Below are 12,374 nucleotides of genomic sequence, written 5' to 3'. Positions count from 1 at the left end.
AGCAGCGAAGAATTACTGTGAATAAAAATTAAATAAAATTAAATTTACGATCATTCACCCAATATACTAATGTTTACGTTTCATAGGTTTTATTTCAATCTCTGGTTATAGCCGTGCTCTTATCCACTGGGTATTTTACGCTTAAATATAATTCGGCGCTTCGGAAAACACACGTCATTAGAGATGATTATGAATAATTAAATCCACAAAAATCTGAGAGGGAATCGTAGTTGGATACTAATTTGCCATTTCTGGAAGAATCTTTCGGATGACCTCTCATAAAATATAAAACATTTATTTCTGCTTATTGCTAAAGTGAATATGGATTAATGGGTAAACGGCAAAATTGTTCCACATCAGTTGACCTTTGAATAAATAACAATCGTTGTGCAGTTATGCTTCCTTGATGTCGGTAACGTTTTTCTTTTTTGCCAAACTATAAAAATATCTGCCTAAACTGTTTTATCATGATAGGTAAAGGGAGATGATAGGTCGGAGAAATTACAGCAACATACGTTTTCTTAATTAAATGATTACTGTATTTACCGATATTTTTATCAAAAGGCTGCATGAGGCAACATGTCTATTTTCAAATGCGACTTTGTCCTTTTTGCGTGCTTTTATTTAACTTGACTTCTTCGTCTGTCTGTCTGTCTGTCTGTCTGTCTGTCTGTCTGTCTGTCTGTCTGTCTGTCTGTCTGTCTGTCTGTCTGTCTGTCTGTCTGGTTCAAAACTTGTAACTCAATTTTCGACCTGTTTCCTTCGTTCGATGGACTTGAAATTTAGTAAAGTTACTCAATCCGGTGACAGCACAACCTTGCATGATCAGTAGGCTTGCAGTGACCTCTAGTGACCCTACAGTGATCTTTCCCAGTATGTCAGGATTTGTATGAAACTATTCGGATTTTTCATACCTTCTTTGACTCGGTAGAACACGTTAATAACTCTAAAGGTTTTTCAAACCTTCTTTGGCTCGACAGCATATCACGTTCAAATTTTTTTTTTAGTTACAATCATAAATCGGTTACAGTTAGTCAAAACTAAAAAGTGTAAAATAAAAAAATAAAATAAAAAATTAAAACACACTTTTATTAAAATGCACTAAAAAGTACAAAATAATTTTTGAGACACCACGATTTTCTTATAATTAATCATGTCTACAAAAATAATAGCGTGGGCGCCAGACGTGGAAGGAAATCCTACAAGAAAAAGCTTGTTCCCTCTTTGAACAATTATTCCTCGTCTACGACCCTGTATAAAGCCTAAACCACACCCTACCTTATGTTTACCTTTTGTCATACAACAACTGAACTTCGAGGAATAAGGTCTGTTAGTTGAAACATTCTGGTTCTTCTCTTTTTTAACAATTTTATTTTAGGTTTACCTTTTGTACTGATGTTTTACTTTATCATAATTTATTTGTACATACATACTAACATTTTTTGCTATATTTGTATACTTTACTTTTAGCTTTGAGGATGAAATAAGGATCTCGAAACGCAGGCTGTGATGAATAAAGGAAAACCCATTTACCCAGCTGTCTGCTTTAGTGCCTTCTTGTGCATCTTGCTGAGGAATAGCCTTGCTCTCTCTCTCTCTCTCTCTCTCTCTCTCTCTCTCTCTCACACACACACACACACACACACACACACACACACACACACACACAGATATATATATATATATATATATATATATATATATATATATATATATATATATATATATATATATATATATATATATATATATCAAACCAATCTTAGCTTTACCTGCAGTACTCACTCCTCCAGTAAAGTATTTCATTATAGTCTCATTTGCCAATGAGACATTGAGTACAGAACATAACTCTAGAGGATCTCTCATGACATTTGTTCATCAGTCCATATAAATTAAAGATGTCATTTACATTAAAAAACGGCATAAAAACCTTATAATTCACCTCCTTGTGTCACAAAAAATAACGTATTGCCAAGTTAAATAAATAACTTTCATCAAACAGTGGTTCAGAAATGTGTCCTAAAATATTTAATTAAAAAAAGTTATACAATTGGGTAAAGTGTTCAAATTCATGTTTGTCCAGTGAAGCAGAATGAAAAATCCTCTGATGTCAAAGAATTCAACCTTGATTTCCAGGTACTCAGAAAGGAAATACAACAGGAAATATGGAAAGCATATCAGTCCACCATCCCATCCCATTAGTCATTTATTCATCAACCTTTCGCATACTGTAGAAAATGTGCCACACTTCCGCTTTGGAAAATTAAGAATTTATACAAGGGCGTAAATTTTTTCCTGTTTCATTGTTCAAAATCAATTTGGTTGGTAATTTCACTCACCGAATGAATTTTATATTGGCCTACTACAATATTTCAACAGGATTAAATCAATTCTGGGTTGTCTGATCATTTTTTCTATAATAAATTTATAAATGATATTCAATGTCTGTTTGAGCCTAATGTGCATTTACGAGAACCACTACTATATACAAAACCTAAACTATTTTGACAAGATATCTACGTAAGCACAGTGCTTATCCTGAAGAAATAGGTAAATTACAAGCTACGGGAAATGATAATCACATAACATTAAAAAGAACGTCGTAACCCATTTTGTCACAATTGCATTTAATGAAATTAAAATCATACTAATAACATTATCTTCCCTGAACCAGCAAAAATGGATTTGCAGGCAAATAACCACAGGCTTCATAACGAACAGAACGAATCCAGTAAAGTAGAGGAACAGAACAGAACGCATTCGAAAATAAAGAAAGCAAAATAGCATGAACTAAAATGATCAATCTTAAAAACAGATAACTTTAAGCCAGGAAAATAGAACTAAATATTTACATATGGAAATAACACAAAGCTACAGAATATAATATAAAATAGAATATTGTGTTTAGGCCAAAGGCCAATCGCTGAGACCTACCAGGTCATTCAGTGCTAAAAGGAATTTGAGAGTGAAAAGGTTTGAAAGGTGCAACAGGTGTACGAGAGGGTGGAAAGTAAGACGGAAGAAAGAGACAATCATAGCTATAAATGGCCGAATTTACACTATAAGAGACAGTTACAGAAATTCCCAACGTGCCTTGATTTTTCGCTGTCATTTCATGGAGAGTTAAATTTTAGTAATGACGACTGTAAGATTATCTTCGGGAAATTTAGATAAAAATGAATGACTGCGACAATTTTCTGTGTATGTTCACTTCCGTTGCAAAATTACAGCTTCAGCCGGAATAAAAACTAATCGCTGAAGGTTACGAAGTGAAAGAAAATAATAGAATTTTATGTTTGAAAAAGATTAAACAAGAAAAAAGAAAGAAAGGGGCTCCTGGAATAGTGCGTTTTTCTCCTCGATAAATATTGATTAATCTGATAATGGTTCTGCTCATGGAGGAAGCCTGCTACAAAATACATATTATAAATGAATGATTATTATTAGAACGGTTATTTCTTAGCATATTTCATTTGAAGCTAATACCATCTACAAAACAAGGCTGTAAGTAGTTATGATATAAGATAACATAGAAAATAACACATTTTTTTCAAATTAACAATAATTATAAGTAACCTCGGTACAGTCATACAATATGTTTTATTTATATGACTTTCAAATAGCTAATAAGCAAAAGTATGATTCCCCAATAGTGTATCTGCGCATGATACGATATATATTATTAACATGGTAGCCATCAAGCAAAAAGTCGAAATTCGTCAATTAGTGCTCTTGGAAAAGTTAATGCAACAAAACCAATGTCAAATATTAATAATAAATAAACAAATAAATAAATGAAAAATAAATAACGGATCAGTTGTTTACTGGTGATACTAGCAGTACAATTTCACTTGTTAGCAATTATATCCGATCTCAAGAAAAGTAATTTCTTCAAGACGATCCAAAATAGCACCGAAGAATTGCAGTGGATAAAAGTTACCTGAAATGAGATTTAAGATCGCTCTCCCAACTTAATAATGATCAGGCTTAACATATTTTATTCATGTATCTCTGGTTTTAGCCGCACTCTTATCCCCTGGGTATTTAGCGCTTATATATAATTCAGTGCTTCAGAGAACACTGTAAGTCATATAAATCATTAAATCCACAAAAATCTGAGAAGGAATCGCATTTGGATATTAATTTACCATTTCTGGACGACCTTTAATCAAAATCGAATATTTATTTCTGCTTACTGTGTTCAAGTGTATCCAGATTAATGGTTAAACAGGAAATTTGCTTTGCATGAGTTGTCCTTCGAATAAATAGCAAACATTTTGAGGTTCCTCTTCCTTGATATAGGCAACATTTTTCTTATTCATGAAACGTTCAAAATGTTTGTTTAAATCATTTTACCATGAAGGTTACAGAGGGGTGATAGGTCGGGGAAATTACTGCCATATACATATTTCCGAATTAAACGATTATTAGTTGTTATTTTCATTATAATGCGGAAGGAGGCACATTATCTATTTTCAAACGCGAATTCATCATTTCTTATTAGGTACCAAAGTTTTCCTATTATAAAAGAATTTCCTTTGCCCCCAAGCCTACTGGGCCTTGTAACAAATATTCTATTTATACGAACTGTTTTCATAAAAAAGGAAAGTAAAAGAAAAGATCACGGAAGTATAGTATAGTGAATTCTCTGTAAATACGCGAAAAAAAGTCTTTCGATATGAGAGTACATTCTTTTGTGAGTGTATACATATAATAATAATAACAATAATAATAATAATAATAATAATAATAATAATAATAATAATAATAATAATAATAATAATGTATATATATATATATATATATATATATATATATATATGTGTGTGTGTGTGTGTGTGTGTGTGTATAGTATGTATGTATATATATATATATATATATATATATATATATATATATATATATATATATATATATATATATATATATATATATATATATATATACTACGAAGTGCTGATGGTTGTCACTCGGACTATTATGTAAACTCGTCTAATATTAGTATTCAACGTTAGAGCAATATGACAGGAATTATCCCCAAGTGTTCGAGACCGGCGAAGGGACTAAGCTGGAAATGGGAAGCCAGAAAAAAAAAGAGGCTGTTATGCTTGACACCGACGACCGGGATAAACGGGTAAAAGAAAGATAATAAAAAGAAGAGTCAATCGATGGCTTTGTGTTAGTTTGACGTGACAATGGCGAAGGTCATGGATGGCACTACATGTTATTGACACGAAAAGGAAAAGGAAAATGACTTAACTTGCGTGGCCTCCATTTTAACAATGTGTTTACATTTCATATTTGAATACTGAAGTTCCAGCTAACGAAACTATAAGTTATAAAAAAAACAAATATAACGTATTTCATATGCAAAAGGTGCCAGAATCTCTTTTATATATATATATATATATATATATATATATATATATATATATATATATATATATATATATATATATATATATATATATATACTGTATATATATATATATATATATATATATATATATATATATATATATATATATATATATTTACATATACTGTATTTAAATTTACCTTAGCACTGATTTAGCTTAATAACAAGCAAATCATAAACCTGATGTGATTCAAACACTGAAGTATATATATATATATATATATATATATATATATATATATATATATATATATATATATATATATATATATATATATATATATATATCGAACCAATCTTACCTTTACTTGCAGTACTTACTCCTTCATCAAAGTATTTCATATGGTCTCATTTGCCAATGACAGATGAGAGCTTAGAAATATTAACACCATGTAGAGTAGAGGAATTACTTGAAACATTACTTAGGAGGACCTCTCACGAAATTCGTTCACCAGTCCAATACATAAATTAATGAAATTACCATTTCCATTATCAAAAAACCTTACAATTCACCAAAAAACAACGTATTGCCAAGATAAATAAATAACTTTCATCCAGTAGTGTTTCTGAACTATGTCCTAAAATATTCAATTTAAAACAAAAGTAACAAATTTATATTTTTTTGAACGAGGGCAGAATGAAAATTCATCTGATATCAAAGGAAAAGCAAACTTGAATCCTGATTTCCAGGTACACAGGAAGGAAATGAAATATGAAACACGGAAAGCATATCAATCCACCATCCCACAAATTCTACTCATTAATTCATCGAACTTTTGCAGAGAGAAAAATGGTTGAAAGTTGTCGCAAAAGAAAATATGCCAAGCCTCGCTTTAGAAACATGAAAAATGTGAATTTATAAAAAGTCCTAATTTTTTCTCTCTCTTCAATGTTCAATATCAATTTGGTTGCCAATGCTCAAAATCAATTCGACTGAAAATATTTAAAAAGGACCAAATCAGTCCTGGGTTGCCTGATAATTTTTTTCTGTTAAAGAATTATTTTCAATATTCAATTCCTTTTCTTTATGTGGTAAAAATGAAACTACGGACAAATAAGCAATGGCTTCATAACGAACAGAACGCATCTAGTAAAGTAATGGAACAGAACAGATGCAGCCAGTAAAGAAATGGAACAAAACAGAACGCATCCAGTAAAGTAAAGACAGAACAGAATGCATCCAGGAACTTAATAGAACAGACAAAACGTATGCAGTAATGTAGAGAAAGAGAACAGAACTCATCCAGTAAATCAATGGAACAGAAGAGAACGTCTCAAGTAGGGTAAAGAAACCGTACAGAATGCATCCCCTTAAGTAATGGAACAGAATAGAACGCATCCAGTAACGCAAAGAAACAGAACAAAACACATCTAGTACAGTAATGGAACATAACATAATGCATCCAATAAAGCAATAGCACAAAACATAACGCATTCAGTACAGCAAAGAAACAGTCCAGAACGCAATCGAGTCGAAGCAAAAGAAGCAAAATGGCAGGAACTAAAATAAGTAAGGTCAAATGACAGATCACTTGAAACCTTGAAAAAAAAGTATATCTTAGTTTAACCAGACCACTGAGCTGATTAACAGCTCTCCTAGGGCTGGCCCGAAGGATTAGATTTTATTTTTACGTGGCTAAGAACCAATTGGTTACCTAGCAACGGGACCTACAGCTTATTGTGGAATCCGAACCACATTATAGCGAGAAATGAATTTCTATCACCAGAAACAAATTCCTCTTGTTCTTCACTGGCCGCTCGGAGATTCGAACTCACGACCAACAGAGTGGTAGTTGAGAACGGAAGCCGCTCACCCAGCGAGGAACTAAAATAGAACTAAATCTTTACAAAAGCAAATGCACACAAAGATATAAACGACTTAATGTGAGTTACCTTTCAGGTCTGTTGAGAAATATTCCCAGTGTGCCTTCATTTTTCGTTGTCATTTCATGAAGACTTAAATTGAAGTAATTATGTATGTGGAAATATCTTAGGAAAACCGACAATGAATAAGTTACTGCTGCAGTTTCCTGTCTATTTTTACTTCACATGCAGAATTAGTGAAAATATCAGAGCTCTACATTTGAAAGAGATTGCACAAGAGAGACTATAGGATATAGACAAGACTAATTTGATAACGTTCTTACTCAGGGAGAAATGCTTGGTATGTATTCCCATAAAATAATTAGTATAAATGAACGCTCAATATTACAATGGTTATTTGAAAACATGTTTCACATCAAGCTAATACCATTTAAATTACGAGGCGTTTCAGACGAGTTATGATGTACGATAATAAACAAAACAATATAATGTTTCGAATTTACAAGATTAAAAGCAGTCTTGATACAGTCATACAATTAGTTTTACTTATTTGAACTACCAAAAAGCTGATTTACGATAAGGTGATTCCTCCCATTCATATCTGTGCTGGATAGTGATTATATTACTCACTCGATAGCAATCAACCATAAGGTCACAATTCCCTATTCGGTCTTCTTGCAAAAGTTAGTAGAAAAAAAAAGATAAATGTCTAATATTAAAATTGTTGAAACTTTGGGTTTATAACTTGAAAGGGTTCATCTCACTTAATGAAACCTAATTTAGTAAAGATATCGGTCACTAAGTGATGTATTAATGAAAAACTTAATTACTTTTTTATTTAATTAATATCTTATTTTTGTAATTATTTATTTGGTTATTTATCTATTTACTTTTTTTATTTATTTATTAAGAATATCAAAAGAAAATTCACTTCTTAACAGTCATATGTGATCTCAAAATATGTGATATTACTAAAATTGAAGAATTAGTGAGTAAAGGTTTCCTGAAATGAGATTTACTATCGTTCTCCCAACATAATAATGAATAGGTTTCACATATCTTATTTATGTACCTCGGGTTTCAGCCGCACTCTCATCCACTGGGTATTTTACGCTAATATATAATTCACCGGTTCAGAGAACCCACAGTATGTCATTAGAAATGATTACGAATCATTAAATCCACAAAATTCTGAGAGGGAATCGCAGCTGGATATCAATTTTACATTTCTGGAAGAATTATTCGGACGACCTTTCATCAAATAGCTCATACTTATTTCTGCTTATTTTGTTAGTGAGGCTGGATTAATGGTTAAACACTAAAATTGTTTCACATCAGTTGACCTTTGAATAAATAACAGGCACTGTGCAGCTGCGCTTCCTTGATGTCGATAACACATTTCTTATTCATGAAACTTTGAAAATGTCTGCCTTAATCGTTGTATCATGAACAGAAAAGGGGGATGATAAGCGGAGAAATTATGGCAATATAAATATTTCAAAATTGAAGATTTTTGCTGCTGTTTTCATTAGAAGGCAGAAAGAGTGAAAACAACTATTTTCAATGCGACTTTGTCACTTTTCATTGGTATCAGAGTTTTCTTATTATACTAGAGCTTCCTTTGCTCCAAATCTGTTGGATTTCGTTGCAAGAATTTTTATTTTATACGAACCAGCTTTATATAAAAAAAAAAGATAATATAAGTAAAGATAACGAAATTAAAGGATATTGAATTGTGTGGAAAAAACGCAAAGAAGTTCTTCGATATGCGATATATATATATATATATATATATATATATATATATATATATATATATATATATATATATATATATATATATATATATATATATATATATATATATATACATATACATATATGACTTTTTTTATCACATCACCGTGATTCATATTCAATCAGTAAGCTACAAACGTCCTTTAATATCCAATTCGCTCTACATATATGAAATAATATATTTTCATATATGTTACCGAAGGGGAATTTTTAGTTGATAATAAGTTCGTCAGCAAGCCCATATAGATGACAGAACTTATTATCAACTAAAAATTCCTTCCTTCAACTATATATATGAAAATATATTATTTCATGAGGTAGAGGCAACAAATTGGATATTAAAGGACGTTTTATAGCTTACTGATTGAATATATATATATATATATATATATATATATATATATATATATATATATATATATATATATATATATATATATATATTATATTTATATATATATATATATATATATATATATATATATATATATATATATATATATATATACACATACATATATATATGTGTGTGCATTTATATATGTATGTTCCAGGATAACTGATATGCATTGAGCAATTTCCATTAAACTACCTGGAGAGAGAGAGAGAGAGAGAGAGAGAGAGAGAGAGAGAGAGTGTCTATTGATTGTCATGTAGAGTTTTCCCAGGCAGGCAACACCAGGTTGGTCAGCTAGTATATATATGTATGTATATATATATATATATATATATATATATATATATATATATATATATATATATATATATATATATATATATATATATATATATATATATATATATATACGAGGGGGACAAAAGTAACCGGAATTGTGTCATAGAATTTTATTCAGTTATTGTTACATGTTTACAGTCTTATCACCTTCAAAGTATTCTCCATTTGAAGCAATGCACTTATCCAGACGTTTTTCCACTGTTGAAAGCAATTCTGGAACTCTTGTGAAGTTATGGCTTTTAATGACTCGTCGTTTTCTTCTGAACCTCTTCAACGTCTGCAAAACGGTTTCCTTTGAGGGCTTTCTTCATTCAGGGAACAAAAAAAGTCACAGGGAGCAAGATCGGGTGAATAGGGAGGGTGGGTAAGTGTGGTCATGCCATTCTTGGTCAGAAACTGTCTCACACTCAAGGCAGTGTGCGCTGGTGCATTGTCGTGATGAAGCCACCACCCTCCACTTTGCCCCGACCTAACTGCTTGCATACCAGCGAGTTTTCCCCAACTTCCCGACTCAGCAATGACCCAATGGACAACCCAGTGGGTAACGCCCTTGCTTTCCACCTGAGAGACTTGGGTTCGATCCCGACGTGAGTCAGAAATTTATTTCTGTTCCACACGTGATTGTGTGTTGATGATTTCTATCTTATTCACTCAGAAGGGATAATTCGAATGAAATGTTGTCCATTGGGTCATTGCTGAGTCGGGAAGTTGGGGGAAAACTCGCTGGTATGTTGGAAGCAGTTAGCTTGCCCAGGTAATTCCTTGGGGTTGCAGTTGCTCTCAGGTTCTGACTTCTTTTAGACTTGTATGGCCCAGTGGGTAACGCCCTTGCTTTCCACCTGAGAGACCTGGGTTCGATCCTGACGTGAGTCAGAAATTTATTTCTGTTCCACACGTGATTGTGTGTTGATGATTTCTATCTTATTCACTCCAGAAGGGATAATTCGAATGAAATGTTGTCCATTGGGTCATTGCTGAGTCAGGAAGTTGGGGAAAACTCGCTGGTATGCAAGCAGTTAGCTTGCCCAGGTAATTCCTTGGGGGGTGCAGTTGCTCTCAGGTTCTGACTTCTTTTAGACTTGTATGGCCCAGTGGGTAACGCCCTTGCTTTCCACCTGAGAGACCTGGGTTCGATCCCGACGTGAGTCAGAAATTTATTTCTGTTCCACACGTGATTGTGTGTTGATGATTTCTATCTTATTCACTCAGAAGGGATAATTCGAATGAAATGTTGTCCATTGGTCATTGCTGAGTCGGGAAGTTGGGGAAAACTCGCTGGTATGCAAGCAGTTAGCTTGCCCAGGTAATTCCTTGAGGTGCAGTTGCTCTCAGATTCTGACTTCTTTTAGACTTGTATGGCCCAGTGGGTAACGCCCTTGCTTTCCACCTGAGAGACCTGGGTTCGATCCCGACGTGAGTCAGAAATTTATTTCTGTTCCACACGTGATTGTGTGTTGATGATTTCTATCTTATTCACTCAGAAGGGATAATTCGAATGAAATGTTGTCCATTGGGTCATTGCTGAGTCGGGAAGTTGGGGAAAACTCGCTGGTATGCAAGCAGTTAGCTTGCCCAGGTAATTCCTTGGGTGCAGTTGCTCTCAGGTTCTGACTTCTTTTAGACTTGTATGGCCCAGTGGGTAACGCCCTTGCTTTCCACCTGAGAGACCTGGGTTCGATCCCGACGTGAGTCAGAAATTTATTTCTGTTCCACACGTGATTGTGTGTTGATGATTTCTATCTTATTCACTCCAGAAGGGATAATTCGAATGAAATGTTGTCCATTGGGTCATTGCTGAGTCAGGAAGTTGGGGAAAACTCGCTGGTATGCAAGCAGTTAGCTTGCCCAGGTAATTCCTTGGGTGCAGTTGCTCTCAGGTTCTGACTTCTTTTAGACTTGTATGGCCCAGTGGGTAACGCCCTTGCTTTCCACCTGAGAGACCTGGGTTCGATCCCGACGTGAGTCAGAAATTTATTTCTGTTCCACACGTGATTGTGTGTTGATGATTTCTATCTTATTCACTCAGAAGGGATAATTCGAATGAAATGTTGTCCATTGGGTCATTGCTGAGTCGGGAAGTTGGGGAAAACTCGCTGGTATGCAAGCAGTTAGCTTGCCCAGGTAATTCCTTGCAAGCAGGTGCAGTTGCTCTCAGGTTCTGACTTCTTTTAGACTTGTATGGCCCAGTGGGTAACGCCCTTGCTTTCCACCTGAGAGACCTGGGTTCGATCCCGACGTGAGTCAGAAATTTATTTCTGTTCCACACGTGATTGTGTGTTGATGATTTCTATCTTATTCACTCAGAAGGGATAATTCGAATGAAATGTTGTCCATTGGGTCATTGCTGAGTCGGGAAGTTGGGGAAAACTCGCTGGTATGCAAGCAGTTAGCTTGCCCAGGTAATTCCTTGGGTGCAGTTGTCGGTTTAGACTTGTATGGCCCAGTGGGTAAAACTTGCTTTCCACCAGTTGCTCTCAGGTTCTGACTTCTTTTTAGACTTGTATGGCCCAGTGGGTAACGCCCTTGCTTTCCACCTGAGAGACCTGGGTTCGATCCCGACGTGAGTCAGAAATTTATTTCTGTTCCACACGTGATTGT

The sequence above is a fragment of the Macrobrachium rosenbergii genome, chromosome 10, assembly GCF_040412425.1.
Source record: "Macrobrachium rosenbergii isolate ZJJX-2024 chromosome 10, ASM4041242v1, whole genome shotgun sequence".
Classification (NCBI taxonomy): Eukaryota; Metazoa; Arthropoda; class Malacostraca; order Decapoda; family Palaemonidae; genus Macrobrachium; species Macrobrachium rosenbergii.
The sequence above is the reverse complement of the archived record's forward strand: the minus strand, read 5'-3'. Positions refer to the sequence as shown.